Below are 15,580 nucleotides of genomic sequence, written 5' to 3' on the forward strand. Positions count from 1 at the left end.
TTAAGCATTGGTTCATTAGAGCGTTGAGGAACTCAATGCAGTTCGCTGGGAGTAGCTTGAGGGCAGCTGCGTGGATTTTATCATGGCGAGGAGTTTTGGTGAGCTTCAAGCAAGAATCTCCTGACTACCTATCTCTGCGATAGGCAGGTCCATCGGGCAGGCTGCGTCAACGAACTGCTTCGTCTCTTCAACGTCTTCGTCATCACATAGGGCGAATGGCTGGAAACTAGTTTCCAAATGGTCGGCAAACGCATCCGCTTTCTCTTGGCTTGACCGGCACCATACACCTGCAGCTGTTTAAACAGGTGGCCTCCGCACAGGCCTCTTCAGGTATTAGGTGGCGTTCCAGATGTTGTACTCAGCAGGCTCCAGTTCTACTAGGTACTCCTCGAGCGCCTTGCTTCTCGAGTCATGAAGCATCTGTTTGAGCAGCTTACAGGCTCTGTTGTAGGCGCTCTTGTCAGACGGAGCTCTGCTAGACTGCCAGACTCTCCTCAGCCTCCTTTTCTCCGATACCATCGACGCCAGTTCAGTCGACCATAGATGGTTGTCCCTGCGGGCCACTTGGAGTCTCCCACTGTTGGTACGAGGTGTGGGTGTGACCAACCTTACCGCCTGCTGGATTTTGCCAGTAAGGCTAGCACGGCATCGTCAATGTCTCCTCCAGTGCTGATAGCCGGATGTGGGTCAACGTTTTCTTCAAGCCAGCTTTTAAACACAGTTGTGTCGGTATTTCGCCTGATCAGTTTGGTGCCTCCGGGAGTCCTCAGGAAGGAGGTCCTAAGTAGTATCCTGACCATGCTGTGGTCAGAGCACAGCTCGTAGCACCCAACTGTAGATACTTTCGCCGGGTCGATGCTTCTACTGATGCCTAGATCAAGGAGGTCCGGTATTTTGTTAGGGTCACTCGGCCAGTATGTCGGCTCTCCCGTTGTGTGCAGATTGCAGCCCAACTCTCTGACGCACCTCAGCAGAATGCTGCCCTTGGGGTTGACAATCCTGGAGCCCCACCATGGGTCCCTTTTGGGACCCAAGTTTTTCAGCTGCAATGACAACTCGGGATGGCTAACTGTGTAACGCGGGGGCAAGTATGCTGCCGCGATAGAAATTTCGCCCGAATGTGTCAGCAGCTGAATCCTGGCGCATTGCATCCAGTCCAGCTGCACCGACTCCATCTCCTCGTACAGTAATCCACTTCGCACGATTACTGTGGCTCCACCTCTGATCCTGTCCGCCGGGTGCAAGGCGTTGACCACCTCGTAGCCAGGATTTTTAAGTGAGACTTCGTTGTAAAGTGGGTCTCGCTGACCAGCATCACATCCACCTGGTTGGTTTTCAGGTAGAGCTCCACTTCTGTCTTGTTCCTCGCCAAGCCGTTCGCATTCCAGATAACTATTTGTGTGTTCATGGCATGGTTCTCTGGCAGGAGAACATGGCCATCATCATGTCTTTAAACTGGGAGAACATTGAGACCATCATGTTCTCCATGCGCCTCATTATTCTCTCCTCCAACGCTGCCTTCTTGTCAATGAGACCTTGTTGGTTGAAGATGTATTTGGGTTGCTGTTCCTGGGGGTATCCGTCCCTGGTGACGTCAGCGTAGCTAAAGCCAGAGAATGTGGCGTTGTTGGTTGTCGCTGGTGGTGTATATGCCGCTTTCGGCGGTGGAGTCATTGCCTTCGCTTTTGGCTTGGGGAAAGCCCTCTTCTTGGCCACGATATATACACGGCAGCCTTGGTATGACGCAGTGTGCGCCTCCCCGCAGTTACCGCATGTAGCAGGAGAGTCTTTGGCCTTAGTGCACTCGATAGAGAATAAATCTTAGAATGCGGCATTTTTCTATTTGTAGTTTTTTGGTATTTGTAGGGGAGGCAGTGCCCCACAGCTCAATGCTTTGTAGAACAGTAGTTTGTATCTAGTGGGTAGCGTGCTTCGTCTGCCCAGGATCCATGTCATTGAGCGGCATTTGTGCCTCATGAGTTTTACTTTTTCTCCTATGTGGTCCTTTCATGTGAGACGCTTGTCCAGGGTTAGTCCCAGGTACTTGGCCTTCACATTGGACGGTATGTTGGTGCCGTTGATGTGGACGGGTGGACAGTTGCCTGGTCTGAGTGTAAACGTGACGTAGGTGGATTTGTCAGCGTTTATGGTGATGTTCCACCTTTTCAGCCATGACTGAATCGTGTCCAGCTCGTGTTGCAGCCCTTGAGCTGCCAGAGTAGGTGTTGCGTCAGAGCACGGGAGCGCTGTATGTCAATATTCTGTTGTCTTCAGATACTGGCATATCTGAGGTGAATATGTTGTACAGCACAGGACCGAGTACGCTGCCCTGGGGTACTCCGGCTCTCACCACGTGTTGGGGTGATTTTAGAATAGCAGGCCGAGGTGCCACTCCCTGTCGAAAGTGTGCCTTACATCCAGAAAGACTGCTGCGCAATATTTCTTGTTTTCGAAGGCATCCAAGACCCTGGAGACGACCCGGTGGCACTGCTGAATGGCGCCATGTCCTTGCCTGAAACCGAACTGGTGGTCGGGGATGATCCTCTTTTCCTCCAGAATGGTCAGCAACCTCTTGAGGAACAGCTTCTCCAGGATTTTTGACAGGATGGCGAGTAGACTGATGGGCCTGTATGAGCCTAGCTCGGCTTCTGGCTTGCCCGGCTTGTGAATGAGGATAACCTCAGTGCACTTCCACTGAGAAGGAAAGTGTACCAGTCTTAAGCATTGGTTCATTAGAGCGTTGAGGAACTCAATGCAGTTCGCTGGGAGTAGCTTGAGGGCAGCTGCGTGGATTTTATCATGGCGAGGAGTTTTGGTGAGCTTCAAGCAAGAATCTCCTGACTACCTATCTCTGCGATAGGCAGGTCCATCGGGCAGGCTGCGTCAACGAACTGCTTCGTCTCTTCAACGTCTTCGTCATCACATAGGGCGAATGGCTGGAAACTAGTTTCCAAATGGTCGGCAAACGCATCCGCTTTCTCTTGGCTTGACCGGCACCATACACCTGCAGCTGTTTAAACAGGTGGCCTCCGCACAGGCCTCTTCAGGTATTAGGTGGCGTTCCAGATGTTGTACTCAGCAGGCTCCAGTTCTACTAGGTACTCCTCGAGCGCCTTGCTTCTCGAGTCATGAAGCATCTGTTTGAGCAGCTTACAGGCTCTGTTGTAGGCCCTCTTGTCAGACGGAGCTCTGCTAGACTGCCAGACTCTCCTCAGCCTCCTTTTCTCCGATACCATCGACGCCAGTTCAGTCGACCATAGATGGTTGTCCCTGCGGGCCACTTGGAGTCTCCCACTGTTGGTACGAGGTGTGGGTGTGACCAACCTTACCGCCTGCTGGATTTTGCCAGTAAGGCTAGCACGGCATCGTCAATGTCTCCTCCAGTGCTGATAGCCGGATGTGGGTCAACGTTTTCTTCAAGCCAGCTTTTAAACACAGTTGTGTCGGTATTTCGCCTGATCAGTTTGGTGCCTCCGGGAGTCCTCAGGAAGGAGGTCCTAAGTAGTATCCTGACCATGCTGTGGTCAGAGCACAGCTCGTAGCACCCAACTGTAGATACTTTCGCCGGGTCGATGCTTCTACTGATGCCTAGATCAAGGAGGTCCGGTATTTTGTTAGGGTCACTCGGCCAGTATGTCGGCTCTCCCGTTGTGTGCAGATTGCAGCCCAACTCTCTGACGCACCTCAGCAGAATGCTGCCCTTGGGGTTGACAATCCTGGAGCCCCACCATGGGTCCCTTTTGGGACCCAAGTTTTTCAGCTGCAATGACAACTCGGGATGGCTAACTGTGTAACGCGGGGGCAAGTATGCTGCCGCGATAGAAATTTCGCCCGAATGTGTCAGCAGCTGAATCCTGGCGCATTGCATCCAGTCCAGCTGCACCGACTCCATCTCCTCGTACAGTAATCCACTTCGCACGATTACTGTGGCTCCACCTCTGATCCTGTCCGCCGGGTGCAAGGCGTTGACCACCTCGTAGCCAGGATTTTTAAGTGAGACTTCGTTGTAAAGTGGGTCTCGCTGACCAGCATCACATCCACCTGGTTGGTTTTCAGGTAGAGCTCCACTTCTGTCTTGTTCCTCGTCAAGCCGTTCGCATTCCAGATAACTATTTGTGTGTTCATGGCATGGTTCTCTGGCAGGAGAACATGGCCATCATCATGTCTTTAAACTGGGAGAACATTGAGACCATCATGTTCTCCATGCGCCTCATTATTCTCTCCTCCAACGCTGCCTTCTTGTCAATGAGACCTTGTTGGTTGAAGATGTATTTGGGTTGCTGTTCCTGGGGGTATCCGCCCCTGGTGACGTCAGCGTAGCTAAAGCCAGAGAATGTGGCGTTGTTGGTTGTCGCTGGTGGTGTATATGCCGCTTTCGGCGGTGGAGTCATTGCCTTCGCTTTTGGCTTGGGGGAAGCCCTCTTCTTGGCCACGATATATACACGGCAGCCTTGGTATGACGCAGTGTGCGCCTCCCCGCAGTTACCGCATGTAGCAGGAGAGTCTTTGGCCTTAGTGCACTCTATAGAGGCATGCCCTTGACCGCACTTTACGCAATTGTACTGCAGTCCGTTCCTCTTGGTATGTCCGAAAGCCTGGCAGCGGTAGCAGTGCACCAGGTCATTGAACTTTCTGGGCTCCTCGGTAGAGACCACAGCGTGGCAGAGCCTGTTAATCTTGAACAACTCTTTGTTGTTGCTTGAAGGCTCCAAGTTTACAAATTACATAGCCATAGGGTTCTTTGCGGTTCTTGAGATGGCGTTCTTGATGTCTCGAACAATGTGTACGAGCCCCTTTAGTTCTCCAGGGATCAAGTCAACTGGCGTTGTTGAATGTAGTCCTTAATTACCACGCGAAAAGCTCGGTTTTCCTTGAGCTGGACAGTCCTGAAGGCCATGTTGTGGTTGTCCATGTGGTTGACAATTATCCGATATGTCGAGCTGTCTTTCGGCATAATTCTTACGCTACCTCCTCTGGTAAGCGAAGCTACCTGGCTCGGTGACTTCTCCAAGGTCAGCTAGCATGTCTACGATGCTGTGCACCCCAGGTATTATGAGGGGAGGGGACTTGCGTACAGAAGCCTGCACTGGTATCGCTGGTTCCTTGGTAACAACGTTCTCTTCGATAGGCAGTGCAGCGAATCGGTTGGTGTTTGACAGCGCTCCTCAGCATCGCTGACCTCATTGACTTTGGCCAGCTTAGCTGTCTTTTTCTTTTGGGGCACGGTGAACTGTCGTACCTCACCTGGTTTCTCGGATTCATTGTCAGATTCACTGGAGCTGGAGCTGGAGCTGCCAGTGGCCGACGTCTTCTTCTTTATGTGTTTTAGTACCTTGGGAACTTTGGGGTTTACAGTTGTGGCTACGTTAGGTGGCTCCTTGCGCTTGCCTGCATACTTAGGCACCAGCGTTTGCCAACCATTTTTCTTAGAAGTGGCAAAGCCACATTATCCACTTCCATAGCGTTTTTGCCCATGGGAACTGCGTGCAGTAGCACGTGTCTTTAAGATTTTTGCCTTTTCTGTACGAGTGTGTGTGTAATTGTCAGGCGCAGAATGGGGGAGCAAAGAGCGCCTGGTGGCCCTTTATGGGACTGATTGACGCCCTCTGGCGGAGAAATTTTTAACTATAGGTGTAAAGGTGCCACCTATGTCGAAACTGGTTGTGGTTATCGGATTCAGTTTAGTACACACACCACTTGAACAGCTGTTCCACCAGCTGAGTAGGCAACGACTGGTGACACCAGTCAGCTGATTTGCTTGGTCGACTTTGTTTATATGAACTTGAAGGCTCTCCTCTTTATTCAAATGGGTTGCGCTCTTTAAGAGAGTTGCGCATGGGAAATTACCAGGATTTGTGCTGCGTAAGCTATTTGGTTGCTCAGTGGGAATAACGAATTTCGGCATCGGCGGATGTTTATGTCTACGAATCAATTGTTTATGTTATCGCGGCCGAAATTGTTATTGTCGCCAAGAGCTTGGGATCTGACTTATGTGTTGGGGTTTGTAAGTTGAAGTGTGTTGCTGGGCAAATGGATTGGGTGGGTATGATCAAGTGGTACATATGTACTGTGTGTGTGTGTGTGACAAAGTGTTATACTATGGTACATATGCTACTATATAAATTACAGTATCTTTATTTAGATCTGACCAGGAGGGCAATCAATTAAATTTTGTGGTACGTTGGCAGTTATGTACATTCCCTAGGCAATCTTATATTTGTAAGCTAGGGTCATCAGAGGATTCCTTTAGGGAATCCAGAAAGGTAGGTCAAGTGGATGGTGTCTTCGGAGTCTTCTGCGCTGTAGGCTGTTGTCAAGGGGGTTGATTGCAAGTTGGTTCTGATGGTTCTCCAGCTTCTCCAGGTGCCTCCTGCTAGCTTTCCTGGATTCCTCGGCGACACTTTGCATTTTGAGGTCCCTTTTGATTGTTGTGTTCCTCACGTAGTAAGGACAGTTGAGAATAAATCTTAGAATGCGGCATTTTTCTATTTGTAGTTTTTTGGTATTTGTAGGGGAGGCAGTGCCCCACAGCTCAATGCTTTGTAGAACAGTAGTTTGTATCTAGTGGGTAGCGTGCTTCGTCTGCCCAGGATCCATGTCATTGAGCGGCATTTGTGCCTCATGAGTTTTACTTTTTCTCCTATGTGGTCCTTTCATGTGAGACGCTTGTCCAGGGTTAGTCCCAGGTACTTGGCCTTCACATTGGACGGTATGTTGGTGCCGTTGATGTGGACGGGTGGACAGTTGCCTGGTCTGAGTGTAAACGTGACGTAGGTGGATTTGTCAGCGTTTATGGTGATGTTCCACCTTTTCAGCCATGACTGAATCGTGTCCAGCTCGTGTTGCAGCCCTTGAGCTGCCAGAGTAGGTGTTGCGTCAGAGCACGGGAGCGCTGTATGTCAATATTCTGTTGTCTTCAGATACTGGCATATCTGAGGTGAATATGTTGTACAGCACAGGACCGAGTACGCTGCCCTGGGGTACTCCGGCTCTCACCACGTGTTGGGGTGATTTTAGAATAGCAGGCCGAGGTGCCACTCCCTGTCGAAAGTGTGCCTTACATCCAGAAAGACTGCTGCGCAATATTTCTTGTTTTCGAAGGCATCCAAGACCCTGGAGACGACCCGGTGGCACTGCTGAATGGCGCCATGTCCTTGCCTGAAACCGAACTGGTGGTCGGGGATGATCCTCTTTTCCTCCAGAATGGTCAGCAACCTCTTGAGGAACAGCTTCTCCAGGATTTTTGACAGGATGGCGAGTAGACTGATGGGCCTGTATGAGCCTAGCTCGGCTTCTGGCTTGCCCGGCTTGTGAATGAGGATAACCTCAGTGCACTTCCACTGAGAAGGAAAGTGTACCAGTCTTAAGCATTGGTTCATTAGAGCGTTGAGGAACTCAATGCAGTTCGCTGGGAGTAGCTTGAGGGCAGCTGCGTGGATTTTATCATGGCGAGGAGTTTTGGTGAGCTTCAAGCAAGAATCTCCTGACTACCTATCTCTGCGATAGGCAGGTCCATCGGGCAGGCTGCGTCAACGAACTGCTTCGTCTCTTCAACGTCTTCGTCATCACATAGGGCGAATGGCTGGAAACTAGTTTCCAAATGGTCGGCAAACGCATCCGCTTTCTCTTGGCTTGACCGGCACCATACACCTGCAGCTGTTTAAACAGGTGGCCTCCGCACAGGCCTCTTCAGGTATTAGGTGGCGTTCCAGATGTTGTACTCAGCAGGCTCCAGTTCTACTAGGTACTCCTCGAGCGCCTTGCTTCTCGAGTCATGAAGCATCTGTTTGAGCAGCTTACAGGCTCTGTTGTAGGCCCTCTTGTCAGACGGAGCTCTGCTAGACTGCCAGACTCTCCTCAGCCTCCTTTTCTCCGATACCATCGACGCCAGTTCAGTCGACCATAGATGGTTGTCCCTGCGGGCCACTTGGAGTCTCCCACTGTTGGTACGAGGTGTGGGTGTGACCAACCTTACCGCCTGCTGGATTTTGCCAGTAAGGCTAGCACGGCATCGTCAATGTCTCCTCCAGTGCTGATAGCCGGATGTGGGTCAACGTTTTCTTCAAGCCAGCTTTTAAACACAGTTGTGTCGGTATTTCGCCTGATCAGTTTGGTGCCTCCGGGAGTCCTCAGGAAGGAGGTCCTAAGTAGTATCCTGACCATGCTGTGGTCAGAGCACAGCTCGTAGCACCCAACTGTAGATACTTTCGCCGGGTCGATGCTTCTACTGATGCCTAGATCAAGGAGGTCCGGTATTTTGTTAGGGTCACTCGGCCAGTATGTCGGCTCTCCCGTTGTGTGCAGATTGCAGCCCAACTGTCTGACGCACCTCAGCAGAATGCTGCCCTTGGGGTTGACAATCCTGGAGCCCCATCATGGGTCCCTTTTGGGACCCAAGTTTTTCAGCTGCAATGACTACTCGGGATGGCTAACTGTGTAACGCGGGGGCAAGTATGCTGCCGCGATAGAAATTTCGCCCGAATGTGTCAGCAGCTGAATCCTGGCGCATTGCATCCAGTCCAGCTGCACCGACTCCATCTCCTCGTACAGTAATCCACTTCGCACGATTACTGTGGCTCCACCTCTGATCCTGTCCGCCGGGTGCAAGGCGTTGACCACCTCGTAGCCAGGATTTTTAAGTGAGACTTCGTTGTAAAGTGGGTCTCGCTGACCAGCATCACATCCACCTGGTTGGTTTTCAGGTAGAGCTCCACTTCTGTCTTGTTCCTCGCCAAGCCGTTCGCATTCCAGATAACTATTTGTGTGTTCATGGCATGGTTCTCTGGCAGGAGAACATGACCATCATCATGTCTTTAAACTGGGAGAACATTGAGACCATCATGTTCTCCATGCGCCTCATTATTCTCTCCTCCAACGCTGCCTTCTTGTCAATGAGACCTTGTTGGTTGAAGATGTATTTGGGTTGCTGTTCCTGGGGGTATCCGCCCCTGGTGACGTCAGCGTAGCTAAAGCCAGAGAATGTGGCGTTGTTGGTTGTCGCTGGTGGTGTATATGCCGCTTTCGGCGGTGGAGTCATTGCCTTCGCTTTTGGCTTGGGGGAAGCCCTCTTCTTGGCCACGATATATACACGGCAGCCTTGGTATGACGCAGTGTGCGCCTCCCCGCAGTTACCGCATGTAGCAGGAGAGTCTTTGGCCTTAGTGCACTCGATAGAGGCATGCCCTTGACCGCACTTTACGCAATTGTACTGCAGTCCGTTCCTCTTGGTATGTCCGAAAGCCTGGCAGCGGTAGCAGTGCACCAGGTCATTGAACTTTCTGGGCTCCTCGGTAGAGACCACAGCGTGGCAGAGCCTGTTAATCTTGAACAACTCTTTGTTGTTGCTTGAAGGCTCCAAGTTTACAAATTACATAGCCATAGGGTTCTTTGCGGTTCTTGAGATGGCGTTCTTGATGTCTCGAACAATGTGTACGAGCCCCTTTAGTTCTCCAGGGATCAAGTCAACTGGCGTTGTTGAATGTAGTCCTTAATTACCACGCGAAAAGCTCGGTTTTCCTTGAGCTGGACAGTCCTGAAGGCCATGTTGTGGTTGTCCATGTGGTTGACAATTATCCGATATGTCGAGCTGTCTTTCGGCATAATTCTTACGCTACCTCCTCTGGTAAGCGAAGCTACCTGGCTCGGTGACTTCTCCAAGGTCAGCTAGCATGTCTACGATGCTGTGCACCCCAGGTATTATGAGGGGAGGGGACTTGGGTACAGAAGCCTGCACTGGTATCGCTGGTTCCTTGGTAACAACGTCCTCTTCGATAGGCAGTGCAGCGAATCGGTTGGTGTTTGACAGCGCTCCTCAGCATCGCTGACCTCATTGACTTTGGCCAGCTTAGCTGTCTTTTTCTTTTGGGGCACGGTGAACTGTCGTACCTCACCTGGTTTCTCGGATTCATTGTCAGATTCACTGGAGCTGGAGCTGGAGCTGCCAGTGGCCGACGTCTTCTTCTTTATGTGTTTTAGTACCTTGGGAACTTTGGGGTTTACAGTTGTGGCTACGTTAGGTGGCTCCTTGCGCTTGCCTGCATACTTAGGCACCAGCGTTTGCCAACCATTTTTCTTAGAAGTGGCAAAGCCACATTATCCACTTCCATAGCGTTTTTGCCCATGGGAACTGCGTGCAGTAGCACGTGTCTTTAAGATTTTTGCCTTTTCTGTACGAGTGTGTGTGTAATTGTCAGGCGCAGAATGGGGGAGCAAAGAGCGCCTGGTGGCCCTTTATGGGACTGATTGACGCCCTCTGGCGGAGAAATTTTTAACTATAGGTGTAAAGGTGCCACCTATGTCGAAACTGGTTGTGGTTATCGGATTCAGTTTAGTACACACACCACTGGAACAGCTGTTCCACCAGCTGAGTAGGCAACGACTGGTGACACCAGTCAGCTGATTTGCTAGCTACGTGCACTTTTACAAATAAGTTAAATACCATCTGCAGCCAAAGGACACGTTGCATAAACTTGCGTTCGTGTATCACACGCACTCCAGGACGTGGCCCAAGTTTCTGTACGTTTTTAAAGATTCCAGGTTAACTTTTTCACATCTAAAATCACTCAGAGAATTAATACTTTATTCGTAGGCACGTCAGCACTCGACGAGAGTTAGGAAGTGACTGGCAGCCAGGCCATGGAGCGGCATTTGTGCCTCATGAGTTTTACTTTTTCCCCTATGTGGTCCTTCCATGGGAGACGCTTGTCCAGGGTTAGTCCCAGGTACTTGGCCTTCGCATGTTGGTGCCGTTGATGTGGACGGATGGACAGTTGCCTGGTCTGAGTGTAAACGTGACGTAGGTGGATTTGTCAGCGTTTATGGTGATGTTCCACCTGTTCAGCCATGACTGAATCGTGTCCAGCTCGCGTTGCAGCCCTTGCGCTGCCAGAGTAGGAGCGCTGTGTCGTCCGCGTAGGTGCATGTCAATATTCTGTTGTCTTCAGATACTGGCATATCTGAGGTGAATATGTTGTACAGCACAGGACCAAGTACGCTGCCCTAGGGTACTCCGGCTCTCACCACGTGTTGGGGTGATTTTAGAATAGCAGGCCGAGGTGCCACTCCCTGTCGAAAGTGTGCCTTACATCCAGAAAGACTGCTGCGCAATATTTCTTGTTTTCGAAGGCATCCAAGACCCTGGAGACGACCCGGTGGCACTGCTGAATGGCGCCATGTCCTTGCCTGAAACCGAACTGGTGGTCGGGGATGATCCTCTTTTCCTCCAGAATGGTCAGCAACCTCTTGAGGAACAGCTTCTCCAGGATTTTTGACAGGATGGCGAGTAGACTGATGGGCCTGTATGAGCTTAGCTCGGCTTCTGCCTTGCCCGGCTTGTGAATGAGGATAACCTCAGTGCACTTCCACTGAGAAGGAAAGTGTCCCAGTCTTACGCATTGGTTCATCAGAGCCTTGGGGAACTCTACAGTTCGCTGGGAGTAGCTTGAGGGCAGATGCGTCGATTTTGTCATGGCCAGGAGATTTGGTGAGCTTCAAGCACGAAATCTCATCCACAATCTCCTGACTACCTATCTCTGCGATAGGCAGGTCCATCGGGCAGGCTGCGTCAACGAACTGCTTCGTCTCTTCAACGTCTTCGTCATCACATAGGGCGAATGGCTGGAAACTGGTTTCCAGATGGTCGGCAAACGCATCCGCTTTCTCTTGGCTTGACCGGCACCATTCACCTGCAGCTGCACCCTCCGCACAGGCCTCTTCAGGTATTTGGTGGCGTTCCAGATGTTGTGCTCAGCATTGCCAGGCTCCAGTTCTACTAGGTACTCCTCGAGGCATGAAGACGCTGTTTGTGCTTCTTACCGGTTCTGTTGTCGCCCTCTTGTCAGACGGAGCTCTGCTAGGTTGCCAGACTCTCCTCAGCCTCCTTTTCTCCGATACCATCGACGCCAGTTCAGTCGACCATAGGTGGTTGTCCCTGCGGGCCACTTGGAGTCTCCCACTGTTGGTACGAAGTGTGGGTGTGGCCAACCTTGCCGCCTGCTGGATTTTGCCAGTAAGACTAGCAACGGCATCGTCAATGTCTTCTCCAGTGCTGATAGCCGGATGTGGGTCAACGTTTTCTTCATGCCAGCTTTAAAACACAGTTGTGTCGGTATTTCGCCTGATCAGTTTGGTGCCTCCGGGAGTCCTTAGGAAGGAGGTCCTAAGTAGTATCCTGATCACTGTAAACGCTTGGCCGCCACAAGCCAGTGGCCTATGGTAACTTTTCTGACACCTCTTGTTAAGCCGAGCTTTTGCTGTCCCTGTGTATACTGAACACCGAGATTAAGTCAGCATTTGCCCTTTTGCTCTATGTGTGGTTTCTGTCCGCACTAAGCTGGCCTTGGGACACTTCCGTTATTATTTGAGAGATGTACCGCCCCAGTCAAACCTGTCAATGTCCTTGAATTGGTATAACTTGGTATTACTCAGGTATGAAGTAATTGGTTATACCAAATTTTCAAATCAAAAATACATAAATGCATCGTTTTATAAAACAATTGGTTTGCGATTATATAACAAACTCGTGATACTTTCATCAAGAAGCTTGCATCAAAACCCAATACCATAAGATATAATAAATATATCCGTATAATATCTAGGAAATGATACACGTTTCATTTAATCAAGTAAGTATGGAAACAATAAGAGTAGTGGTATTTCATTGACGATACCAAACCGAGGTCTAATATCTCCCACTTATTCTACACCTCTTATGTCTCCTTACACTGCCAGATTAGAGTCAAGCTCAAAAGGGTCTCCTTTTCCCGCTAATTATTCCAAGCCCGTTCCCTTTGCTGTGGTTTCGCTAGATAGTAGATAGGGACAGTGTGTATGAATCGGATCCCCCCGAACTTGTTTTACGTGGCGTTTTTCACATTGAAGGGATTACAACCACGACACCCTATACACTCACAAGTAAGCATATGATGCATGTGTCCAGATACGCTAGACAAACGTCCCGGTCTGGAAGCTATAGCTATGTACATAGAAACCACCACTTAGCGTCAGGCTAAGTGCCCCCTCTTCTGCGGAACGCCAACTCAGCGAACACAGCCAGCCGTTGGTTTCTCTCCCGATCCTCCAGGATTCTTTCAAATGTCCAGTCTAGGGGGCAGGCGCACAACACGTGCACCCAATCCTCGTATGGATCACCACATGCGCAAGCAGTGGTATCGCTGAGGGCTCTCCCATGCAGAAATGCGTTGAACGACCCAGTGAGCAAGAAAGACGCCATCATCGAGAAACTAAAATTTGGATCCCGATAGACAAGGGTGACGTCCGGGATGAACCTGTGCGTCACCCGTCCTGGCTCGCTGTCGTCATCCCATCTGCTTTGCCAACTCAATAGTAAGCATTCCTCTAGGCGAATCTCTTTTTTGTTCCCGGCTTAGACGTGCAATGTCCTCGCCATAGAGCCAGTCGTTCTCCTCCAGCGGGTATCCACGCTTCACCGTGTATTTGACCGCTAATTTCTTAGCGGCCAAGTCAAGCGGGGGGCTCCAGCAAGAACCTGCAGTGCCGCGGTGGACACTGTTCGGCATTACCGATAGACATCCAAGCAGGATCAGTTTATGGCAGGAGGACAGTCGCCTCCTGGCAGCTACCTGTGCGGCGGTGTCATACCATACCGAGGCACCAAACAGCACACAAGGTGCTATGAGTCCGCCTGGCTCGAGAACTGAAGCCCCAGTCGACTCGTAGCACACGCACCAATACTCCAACGACTCGGGTCATCCGCTGGCGAAGCGAAGCTATGTGCGTGAAGAATTTCATTCCTTCACTGACCGTGATGCCAAGGTACCGACAGCTACGCACATACGGAAGGTTCGCTCCAGCGAATCTTACCGTAGGCGCACTTTTCAAGGCACCTTTGAGCAGCATTATTACCGTCTTGCTGGTTGAAACGGCAACGCCTATTTCCGCTCCCCACGTTTCAACGATGGACATCAGTTGCGCTCCTTTTTCCTCTAGCACGTCTCGGGAATTTCCCTCGATGAGAAGAAGGCGGTCATCCGCGTATGCACTTAGCAGGCAATACGGCTCGAGGCGCTGAAGCAGGACATACTGCGTCCCAAATAAATGGGCCGCTGATTGACCCCTGCGGGCAACCTCTAGTTACCGGCACATTCACTGTACCGGAACTGCTTCGGATTACTGCTCTTCGGCCGGCGAAAAAGCTCTGCTACAAGCTTATTTCCCGTCACTGACAGTAAGTAGATAGAGATAGTAGGAATCTCGTTAACCCATTCATGCGCGTCACTAATTCGATTTTTTTTTTTTTTTTTTTTTTAGTATTACAGTATCTATATATACATCTGCCCAGGAGGGCAATCAATTAAATTTTGTGGTACGTTGGCGGTTATGTAGATTCCCTAGGCAATCTTATATTTGTTGACCCTAGCTAACATCAGAGTATTCCTTTAGGGAATCCGGAAAGGTAGGTCAAGTGGGTGGTGTCTTCAGAGCCTTCTGCGCTGTTGTCAAGGAGGTTGATTGCAAGTTGGTTCTAGTGGTTCTCAAGCTTCTCCAGGTGCCTCCTGTTAGCTTTCATGGATTCCTCGGCGACACTTTGCATTTTGAGGTCCCTTTTGATTGTTGTGTTCCTTACGTAGTAAGGAAAGTTGAGGATTAATCTTAGAATGCGGCAATCTGCTCTCTGTAGTTTTTTGATATTTGTAGGGGAGGCAGTGCCCCACAGCTCAATGCCGTATGTCCAAGCCGGCTTTATGATGGCTTTGTAGAACAGTAGTTTGTATCTAGTGGGTAGCGTGCTTCGTCTGCCCAGGAGCCAGCACATAAACCATGTTATTGTTTCCCAATCAAGTCCGACTATCTCAATCTTCAGAGCCAATCCTTATCCCGAAGTTACGGATCTAATTTGCTGACTTCCCTTACCTACATTATTCTATCGACTAGAGACTCTTCACCTTAGAGACCAGCTGCGGATATAGGTACGGCCTATTGAGAAGTTTGCGTGTCCCCACCATAAATTTTCAAGGTCCGAGGAGAAAATATCGACACAACAGTATATGTCATGCTCTTCTAGCCCATCTACCATATCTCTCTGCGAAAGACTTCCATGGTAGTACGGCTATAAAACAGAAAAGAAAGCTCTTCCGATATCTCTCGACGGCTTCTTTATGGTCGTTCCTGTAGCCAGGATGAGCACGAGGCCCATATTTAATAACAAACGGATACTCAACAGGTTACGGAATGGGAACAGTATTCCCTTTCGTTCAAAATTATTCAAGTGTATTATTTTCGCTTTGTTTATATAACTTGGCATTTTTGTTTTACTTGAAAATTTTCGGCTTTCGCCTTGAGCTTAGCTCGAGCTTGAGCTCGTGATCAACCACTGTTCACACGAAACCCTTCTCCACTTCAGTTCTCCAAGGTCTCATTCGATTATTTGCTACTACCACCAAGATCTGTACCAATGGCAGCTCCACGCAGGCTTACGCCAAACACTTCTACGCTTAACATTGTACCTTCCTACTCACTAAAGTTTCAAAATGTATACCACAAGTTATATAAATCATGTACTTTAGCGGTAATGTATAGGTATACAACTTAAGCGCCATCC

Source organism: Drosophila erecta, unplaced genomic scaffold, assembly GCF_003286155.1.
Source record: "Drosophila erecta strain 14021-0224.00,06,07 unplaced genomic scaffold, DereRS2 tig00000321-arrow-arrow-pilon, whole genome shotgun sequence".
NCBI classification, from domain to species: Eukaryota; Metazoa; Arthropoda; class Insecta; order Diptera; family Drosophilidae; genus Drosophila; species Drosophila erecta.